Source organism: Hippichthys cyanospilos, unplaced genomic scaffold, assembly GCF_059441005.1.
Source record: "Hippichthys cyanospilos isolate Australia breed blue-spotted pipefish unplaced genomic scaffold, RoL_Hcya_1.0 HiC_scaffold_69, whole genome shotgun sequence".
Lineage (NCBI taxonomy): Eukaryota > Metazoa > Chordata > Actinopteri > Syngnathiformes > Syngnathidae > Hippichthys > Hippichthys cyanospilos.
In genome coordinates, this window is record NW_028283425.1 from 50001 (window position 1) to 60000 (window position 10000).

Here is a 10000-nt window from a genome sequence, read left to right on the forward strand (position 1 = left end):
GAGTTGCCTGGTTCCCCGGAGCGGCCAAATATTAGGCAAAGTGCCGCTGTCCGCCCGGTTCCCCAAACGCCCCTGGTCGCCCAACTCAGGGGAGAAGTGCTGAAATGAGGCCGAGTTGCCTGGTTCCCTAAAGCGGCCAAAAAAAGAGCAAAGTGCCGGTGTCCGCCCGGTTCCCCAAACGCCCCTGGTCGCCCAACTCAGGGGAGAAGTGCTGAAATGAGGCCGACCTGCCTGGTTCCCTGGAGCGGCCAAATATTAGGCAAAAAGCCGGTGTCCGCCCGGTTCCCCAAACGCCCCTGGTCGCCCAACTCAGGGGCAGAAGTGCTGAAGTGAGGCCGACCTGCCTGGTTCCCAAAATCGGCCAAATATTAGGCAAAGTGCCGGTGTCCGCCCGGTTCCCCAAACGCCCCTGGTCGCCCAACTCAGGGGCAGAAGTGCTGAAGTCAGGCCGAGTCGCCTGGTTCCCTGGAGCGGCCAAATATTAGGCAAAGTGCCGGTGTCCGCCCGGTTCCCCAAACGCCCCTGGTCGCCCAACTCAGGGGAGAAGTGCTGAAATGAGGCCGAGTTGCCTGGTTCCCAAAATCGGCCAAATATTAGGCAAAGTGCCGGTGTCCGCCCGGTTCCCCAAACGCCCCTGGTCGCCCAACTCAGGGGAGAAGTGCTGAAATGAGGCCGAGTTGCCTGGTTCCCAAAATCGGCCAAATATTAGGCAAAGTGCCGGTGTCCGCCCGGTTCCCCAAACGCCCCTGGTCGCCCAACTCAGGGGCAGAAGTGCTGAAATGAGGCCGAGTTGCCTGGTTCCCTAAAGCGGCCAAATATTAGGCAAAGTGCCGGTGTCCGCCCGGTTCCCCAAACGCCCCTGGTCGCCCAACTCAGGGGAGAAGTGCTGAAATGAGGCCGAGTTGCCTGGTTCCCTAAAGCGGCCAAATATTAGGCAAAGTGCCGGTGTCCGCCCGGTTCCCCAAACGCCCCTGGTCGCCCAACTCAGGGGCAGGAGTGCAGGAATGAGGCCGACCTGCCTGGTTCCCCGGAGCGGCCAAATATTAGGCAAAGTGCCGGTGACGGCCCGGTTCTCGGGCCGGCCGGGAAAACGACAAAGTCCAACTTCAGGCTGGGAAGTGGCAAAATGAGGCCGAGTGTCCTGGTTCCCCAAAACGGCAAAAAATAAGGCAAAGTGCCGGTGACGGCCCGGTTCTCGGGCCGGCCGGGAAAACGACAAAGTCCAACTTCAGGCTGGGAAGTGGCAAAATGAGGCCGAGTGTCCTGGTTCCCCAAAACGGCTAAAAATAAGGCAAAGTGCCGGTGACGGCCCGGTTCTCGGGCCGGCCGGGAAAACGACAAAGTCCAACTTCAGGCTGGGAAGTGGCAAAATGAGGCCGAGTGTCCTGGTTCCCAAAATCGGCCAAATATTAGGCAAAGTGCCGGTGACGGCCCGGTTCTCGGGCCGGCCGGGAAAACGACAAAGTCCAACTTCAGGCTGGGAAGTGGCAAAATGAGGCCGAGTGTCCTGGTTCCCCAAAACGGCTAAAAATAAGGCAAAGTGCCGGTGACGGCCCGGTTCTCGGGCCGGCCGGGAAAACGACAAAGTCCAACTTCAGGCTGGGAAGTGGCAAAATGAGGCCGAGGTGCCTGGTTCCCTGGAGCGGCCAAATATCAGGCAAAGTGCCGGTGTCCGCCCGGTTCCCCAAACGCCCCTGGTCGCCCAACTCAGGGGAGAAGTGCTGAAGTCAGGCCGACCTGCCTGGTTCCCTGGAGCGGCCAAATATTAGGCAAAGTGCCGCTGTCCGCCCGGTTCTCGGGCCGGCTGTAAAAACGACTAAGTCCAACTTCAGGCTGGGAAGTGGCAAACTGAGGCCGAGTGTCCTGGTTCCCAAAATCGGCCAAATATTAGGCAAAGTGCCGCTGTCCGCCCGGTTCCCCAAACGCCCCTGGTCGCCCAACTCAGGGGCAGAAGTGCTGAAATGAGGCCGAGTTGCCTGGTTCCCTAAAGCGGCCAAAAAAAGAGCAAAGTGCCGGTGTCCGCCCGGTTCCCCAAACGCCCCTGGTCGCCCAACTCAGGGGAGAAGTGCTGAAATGAGGCCGAGTTGCCTGGTTCCCTAAAGCGGCCAAAAAAAGAGCAAAGTGCCGGTGTCCGCCCGGTTCCCCAAACGCCCCTGGTCGCCCAACTCAGGGGAGAAGTGCTGAAGTCAGGCCGAGTGTCCTGGTTCCCTGGAGCGGCCAAATATTAGGCAAAAAGCCGGTGTCCGCCCGGTTCCCCAAACGCCCCTGGTCGCCCAACTCAGGGGCAGAAGTGCTGAAATGAGGCCGAGTTGCCTGGTTCCCTAAAGCGGCCAAAAAAAGAGCAAAGTGCCGGTGTCCGCCCGGTTCCCCAAACGCCCCTGGTCGCCCAACTCAGGGGAGAAGTGCTGAAATGAGGCCGAGTTGCCTGGTTCCCTAAAGCGGCCAAATATTAGGCAAAGTGCCGGTGTCCGCCCGGTTCCCCAAACGCCCCTGGTCGCCCAACTCAGGGGCAGAAGTGCTGAAATGAGGCCGAGTTGCCTGGTTCCCTAAAGCGGCCAAAAAAAGAGCAAAGTGCCGGTGTCCGCCCGGTTCCCCAAACGCCCCTGGTCGCCCAACTCAGGGGAGAAGTGCTGAAATGAGGCCGAGTTGCCTGGTTCCCTAAAGCGGCCAAATATTAGGCAAAGTGCCGGTGTCCGCCCGGTTCCCCAAACGCCCCTGGTCGCCCAACTCAGGGGCAGAAGTGCTGAAGTCAGGCCGACCTGCCTGGTTCCCTGGAGCGGCCAAAAAAAGAGCAAAGTGCCGGTGTCCGCCCGGTTCCCCAAACGCCCCTGGTCGCCCAACTGACCGGCAGAAGTGCTGAAATGAGGCCGACCTGCCTGGTTCCCCGGAGCGGCCAAATATTAGGCAAAGTGCCGCTGTCCGCCCGGTTCCCCAAACGCCCCTGGTCGCCCAACTCAGGGGAGAAGTGCTGAAATGAGGCCGAGTTGCCTGGTTCCCTGGAGCGGCCAAATATTAGGCAAAAAGCCGGTGTCCGCCCGGTTCCCCAAACGCCCCTGGTCGCCCAACTCAGGGGAGAAGTGCTGAAGTCAGGCCGACTTGCCTGGTTCCCTGGAGCGGCCAAATATTAGGCAAAGTGCCGCTGTCCGCCCGGTTCCCCAAACGCCCCTGGTCGCCCAACTCAGGGGAGAAGTGCTGAAATGAGGCCGAGTTGCCTGGTTCCCTGGAGCGGCCAAATATTAGGCAAAAAGCCGGTGTCCGCCCGGTTCCCCAAACGCCCCTGGTCGCCCAACTCAGGGGAGAAGTGCTGAAGTCAGGCCGAGTTGCCTGGTTCCCTGGAGCGGCCAAATATTAGGCAAAGTGCCGCTGTCCGCCCGGTTCTCGGGCCGGCTGTAAAAACGACTAAGTCCAACTTCAGGCTGGGAAGTGGCAAACTGAGGCCGAGTGTCCTGGTTCCCAAAATCGGCCAAATATTAGGCAAAGTGCCGGTGTCCGCCCGGTTCCCCAAACGCCCCTGGTCGCCCAACTCAGGGGAGAAGTGCTGAAATGAGGCCGAGTTGCCTGGTTCCCTAAAGCGGCCAAATATTAGGCAAAGTGCCGGTGTCCGCCCGGTTCCCCAAACGCCCCTGGTCGCCCAACTCAGGGGCAGAAGTGCTGAAGTGAGGCCGACCTGCCTGGTTCCCAAAATCGGCCAAATATTAGGCAAAGTGCCGGTGTCCGCCCGGTTCCCCAAACGCCCCTGGTCGCCCAACTCAGGGGAGAAGTGCTGAAGTCAGGCCGACTTGCCTGGTTCCCTGGAGCGGCCAAATATTAGGCAAAGTGCCGCTGTCCGCCCGGTTCCCCAAACGCCCCTGGTCGCCCAACTCAGGGGAGAAGTGCTGAAATGAGGCCGAGTTGCCTGGTTCCCTGGAGCGGCCAAATATTAGGCAAAAAGCCGGTGTCCGCCCGGTTCCCCAAACGCCCCTGGTCGCCCAACTCAGGGGAGAAGTGCTGAAGTCAGGCCGAGTTGCCTGGTTCCCTGGAGCGGCCAAATATTAGGCAAAGTGCCGCTGTCCGCCCGGTTCTCGGGCCGGCTGTAAAAACGACTAAGTCCAACTTCAGGCTGGGAAGTGGCAAACTGAGGCCGAGTGTCCTGGTTCCCAAAATCGGCCAAATATTAGGCAAAGTGCCGGTGTCCGCCCGGTTCCCCAAACGCCCCTGGTCGCCCAACTCAGGGGCAGAAGTGCTGAAATGAGGCCGAGTTGCCTGGTTCCCAAAATCGGCCAAATATTAGGCAAAGTGCCGGTGTCCGCCCGGTTCCCCAAACGCCCCTGGTCGCCCAACTCAGGGGCAGAAGTGCTGAAATGAGGCCGAGTTGCCTGGTTCCCTAAAGCGGCCAAAAAAAGAGCAAAGTGCCGGTGTCCGCCCGGTTCCCCAAACGCCCCTGGTCGCCCAACTCAGGGGCAGAAGTGCTGAAATGAGGCCGAGTTGCCTGGTTCCCTAAAGCGGCCAAAAAAAGAGCAAAGTGCCGGTGTCCGCCCGGTTCCCCAAACGCCCCTGGTCGCCCAACTCAGGGGAGAAGTGCTGAAATGAGGCCGAGTGTCCTGGTTCCCAAAATCGGCCAAATATTAGGCAAAGTGCCGGTGTCCGCCCGGTTCCCCAAACGCCCCTGGTCGCCCAACTCAGGGGAGAAGTGCTGAAATGAGGCCGAGTTGCCTGGTTCCCTAAAGCGGCCAAATATTAGGCAAAGTGCCGGTGTCCGCCCGGTTCCCCAAACGCCCCTGGTCGCCCAACTCAGGGGCAGAAGTGCTGAAATGAGGCCGAGTTGCCTGGTTCCCAAAATCGGCCAAATATTAGGCAAAGTGCCGGTGTCCGCCCGGTTCCCCAAACGCCCCTGGTCGCCCAACTCAGGGGCAGAAGTGCTGAAATGAGGCCGAGTTGCCTGGTTCCCAAAATCGGCCAAATATTAGGCAAAGTGCCGGTGTCCGCCCGGTTCCCCAAACGCCCCTGGTCGCCCAACTCAGGGGCAGAAGTGCTGAAATGAGGCCGAGTTGCCTGGTTCCCTAAAGCGGCCAAAAAAAGAGCAAAGTGCCGCTGTCCGCCCGGTTCCCCAAACGCCCCTGGTCGCCCAACTCAGGGGCAGAAGTGCAGGAATGAGGCCGACCTGCCTGGTTCCCTGGAGCGGCTAAAAATTAGGCAAAGTGCCGGTGTCAAACGCCCCTGGTCGCCCAGCCCAAAAAATGACAAAGTCCCACAAACGCCCCTGGTCGCCCAAACACTAAACGCCCCTGGTCGCCCAGCCGAAAAAATGACTAAGTGCCAACAGCGCCCCTGGTCGCCCAAACACTCAACGCCCCTGGTCGCCCAGCCGAAAAAATGACTAAGTGCCAACGGCGCCCCTGGTCGCCCAGCCGAAAAAATGACTAAGTGCCAACAGCGCCCCTGGTCGCCCAAACACTCAACGCCCCTGGTCGCCCAGCCGAAAAAATGACTAAGTGCCAACAGCGCCCCTGGTCGCCCAGCCTTAAAAATGACTAAGTGCTAACAGCGCCCCTGGTCGCCCAGCCTTAAAAAATGACAAAGTCACACTTCAGGCCGAATTGTGCTGAAGTGAGGCCGACCTGCCTGGTTCCCTGGAGCGGCCAAATATTAGGCAAAGTGCCGCTGTCCGCCCGGTTCCTCAAACGCCCCTGGTCGCCCAACTCAGGGGCAGAAGTGCTGAAGTCAGGCCGAGTCGCCTGGTTCCCTGGAGCGGCCAAATATTAGGCAAAGTGCCGCTGTCCGCCCGGTTCCCCAAACGCCCCTGGTCGCCCAACTCAGGGGCAGAAGTGCTGAAATGAGGCCGAGTTGCCTGGTTCCCTAAAGCGGCCAAAAAAAGAGCAAAGTGCCGGTGTCCGCCCGGTTCCCCAAACGCCCCTGGTCGCCCAACTCAGGGGAGAAGTGCTGAAATGAGGCCGAGTTGCCTGGTTCCCTAAAGCGGCCAAATATTAGGCAAAGTGCCGGTGTCCGCCCGGTTCCCCAAACGCCCCTGGTCGCCCAACTCAGGGGAGAAGTGCTGAAGTCAGGCCGAGTTGCCTGGTTCCCTGGAGCGGCCAAATATTAGGCAAAGTGCCGCTGTCCGCCCGGTTCTCGGGCCGGCTGTAAAAACGACTAAGTCCAACTTCAGGCTGGGAAGTGGCAAACTGAGGCCGAGTGTCCTGGTTCCCAAAATCGGCCAAATATTAGGCAAAGTGCCGGTGTCCGCCCGGTTCCCCAAACGCCCCTGGTCGCCCAACTCAGGGGCAGAAGTGCTGAAATGAGGCCGAGTTGCCTGGTTCCCTAAAGCGGCCAAAAAAAGAGCAAAGTGCCGGTGTCCGCCCGGTTCCCCAAACGCCCCTGGTCGCCCAACTCAGGGGAGAAGTGCTGAAATGAGGCCGAGTTGCCTGGTTCCCTAAAGCGGCCAAATATTAGGCAAAGTGCCGCTGTCCGCCCGGTTCCCCAAACGCCCCTGGTCGCCCAACTCAGGGCAGAAGTGCTGAAGTCAGGCCGAGTGTCCTGGTTCCCTGGAGCGGCCAAATATTAGGCAAAAAGCCGCTGTCCGCCCGGTTCCCCAAACGCCCCTGGTCGCCCAACTCAGGGGCAGAAGTGCAGGAATGAGGCCGACCTGCCTGGTTCCCTGGAGCGGCTAAAAATTAGGCAAAGTGCCGGTGTCAAACGCCCCTGGTCGCCCAGCCCAAAAAATGACAAAGTCCCACAAACGCCCCTGGTCGCCCAAACACTAAACGCCCCTGGTCGCCCAGCCGAAAAAATGACTAAGTGCCAACAGCGCCCCTGGTCGCCCAAACACTCAACGCCCCTGGTCGCCCAGCCGAAAAAATGACAAAGTGCCAACGGCGCCCCTGGTCGCCCAGCCGAAAAAATGACTAAGTGCCAACAGCGCCCCTGGTCGCCCAAACACTCAACGCCCCTGGTCGCCCAGCCGAAAAAAATGACTAAGTGCCAACAGCGCCCCTGGTCGCCCAGCCTTAAAAATGACTAAGTGCTAACAGCGCCCCTGGTCGCCCAGCCTTAAAAAATGACAAAGTCACACTTCAGGCCGAATTGTGCTGAAGTGAGGCCGACCTGCCTGGTTCCCTGGAGCGGCCAAATATTAGGCAAAGTGCCGCTGTCCGCCCGGTTCCTCAAACGCCCCTGGTCGCCCAACTCAGGGGCAGAAGTGCTGAAGTCAGGCCGACCTGCCTGGTTCCCTGGAGCGGCCAAATATTAGGCAAAGTGCCGGTGTCCGCCCGGTTCCCCAAACGCCCCTGGTCGCCCAACTCAGGGGCAGAAGTGCTGAAGTGAGGCCGACCTGCCTGGTTCCCAAAATCGGCCAAATATTAGGCAAAGTGCCGGTGTCCGCCCGGTTCCCCAAACGCCCCTGGTCGCCCAACTCAGGGGCAGAAGTGCTGAAGTCAGGCCGACCTGCCTGGTTCCCTGGAGCGGCCAAATAACAGGCAAAGTGCCGGTGTCCGCCCGGTTCCCCAAACGCCCCTGGTCGCCCAACTGACCGGCAGAAGTGCTGAAATGAGGCCGACCTGCCTGGTTCCCCGGAGCGGCCAAATATTAGGCAAAGTGCCGCTGTCCGCCCGGTTCCCCAAACGCCCCTGGTCGCCCAACTCAGGGGAGAAGTGCTGAAATGAGGCCGACCTGCCTGGTTCCCTGAAACGGCCAAATATTAGGCAAAGTGCCGCTGTCCGCCCGGTTCCTCACACGCCCCTGGTCGCCCAACTTACCGGCAGAAGTGCTGAAGTCAGGCCGACCTGCCTGGTTCCCTGGAGCGGCCAAATATCAGGCAAAGTGCCGCTGTCCGCCCGGTTCCTCAAACGCCCCTGGTCGCCCAACTCAGGGGCAGAAGTGCAGGAATGAGGCCGACCTGCCTGGTTCCCTGGAGCGGCTAAAAATTAGGCAAAGTGCCGGTGTCAAACGCCCCTGGTCGCCCAGCCCAAAAAATGACAAAGTCCCACAAACGCCCCTGGTCGCCCAAACACTAAACGCCCCTGGTCGCCCAGCCGAAAAAATGACAAAGTCCCACAGACGCCCCTGGTCGCCCAAACACTCAACGCCCCTGGTCGCCCATCCGAAAAAATGACTAAGTGCCAACAGCGCCCCTGGTCGCCCAGCCCAAAAAATGACAAAGTGCCAACAGCGCCCCTGGTCGCCCAGCCTTAAAATATGACAAAGTCACACTTCAGGCCGAATTGTGCTGAACAGAGGCCGACCTGCCTGGTTCCCTGGAGCGGCCAAATAACAGGCAATGTCCCGGTGTCTGCCCGGTCCCTCAAACGCCCCTGGTCGCCCAGGATTAAAATATGACAAAGTCACACTTCAGGCCGACTTGTGCTGAGCAGAGGCCGGCGTTCCTGGTTCCCTGGAGCGGCCAAATTAAAGGCAAAGTGCCGGTGTCAGCCCGGTCCCTCAAACGCCCCTGGTCGCCCAGGATTAAAATATGACAAAGTCACACTTCAGGCCGACTTGTGCTGAGCAGAGGCCGGCGTTCCTGGTTCCCTGGAGCGGCCAAATTAAAGGCAAAGTGCCGGTGTCATCCCGGTCCCTCAAACGCCCCTGGTCGCCCAGGATTAAAATATGACAAAGTCACACTTCAGGCCGACTTGTGCTGAGCAGAGGCCGGCGTTCCTGGTTCCCTGGAGCGGCCAAATTAAAGGCAAAGTGCCGGTGTCATCCCGGTCCCTCAAACGCCCCTGGTCGCCCAGGATTAAAATATGACAAAGTCCCACTTCAGGCCGACTTGTGCTGAGCAGAGGCCGGCGTTCCTGGTTCCCTGGAGCGGCCAAATTAAAGGCAAAGTGCCGGTGTCAGCCCGGTCCCTCAAACGCCCCTGGTCGCCCAGGATTAAAATATGACAAAGTCCCACTTCAGGCCGACTTGTGCTGAGCAGAGGCCGGCGTTCCTGGTTCCCTGGAGCGGCCGAATTAAAGGCAAAGTCCCGGTGTCAGCCCGGTCCCACAAACGCCCCTGGTCGCCCAGCCACACGGCGCCCCTGGTCGCCCATCCACAAAAACGGCAAAGTGTCAAAAATGCCCCTGGTCGCCCAGCCAATAAACGCCCCTGGTCGCCCATTCATAAAAACGGCAAAGTGTCAAAAATGCCCCTGGTCGCCCAGCCACACGGCGCCCCTGGTCGCCCATCCACAAAAACGGCAAAGTGTCAAAAATGCCCCTGGTCGCCCAGCCACTAGCCGCCCCTGGTCGCCCATCCATAAAAACGGCAAAGTGTCAAAAATGCCCCTGGTCGCCCAGCCAATAAACGCCCCTGGTCGCCCATCCATAAAAACGGCAGAGTGTCAAAAATGCCCCTGGTCGCCCAGCCACTAGCCGCCCCTGGTCGCCCATCCATAAAAACGGCAAAGTGTCAAAAATGCCCCTGGTCGCCCAGCCACTAGCCGCCCCTGGTCGCCCATCCATAAAAACGGCAAAGTGTCAAAAATGCCCCTGGTCGCCCAGCAAACAAACGCCCCTGGTCGCCCATCCATAAAAACGGCAAAGTGTCAAAAATGCCCCTGGTCGCCCAGCAAACAAACGCCCCTGGTCGCCCATCCATAAAAACGGCAAAGTGTCAAAAATGCCCCTGGTCGCCCAGCAAACAAACGCCCCTGGTCGCCCATCCATAAAAACGGCAAAGTGTCAAAAATGCCCCTGGTCGCCCAGCAAACAAACGCCCCTGGTCGCCCATCCATAAAAACGGCAAAGTGTCAAAAATGCCCCTGGTCGCCCAGCAAACAAACGCCCCTGGTCGCCCATCCATAAAAACGGCAAAGTGTCAAAAATGCCCCTGGTCGCCCAGCAAACAAACGCCCCTGGTCGCCCATCCATAAAAACGGCAAAGTGTCAAAAATGCCCCTGGTCGCCCAGCAAACAAACGCCCCTGGTCGCCCAGCCGAAAAAATGACTAAGTGCAAACAGCGCCCCTGGTCGCCCAAACACTCAACGCCCCTGGTCGCCCAGCCGAAAAAATGACTAAGTGCCAACGGCGCCCCTGGTCGCCCAAA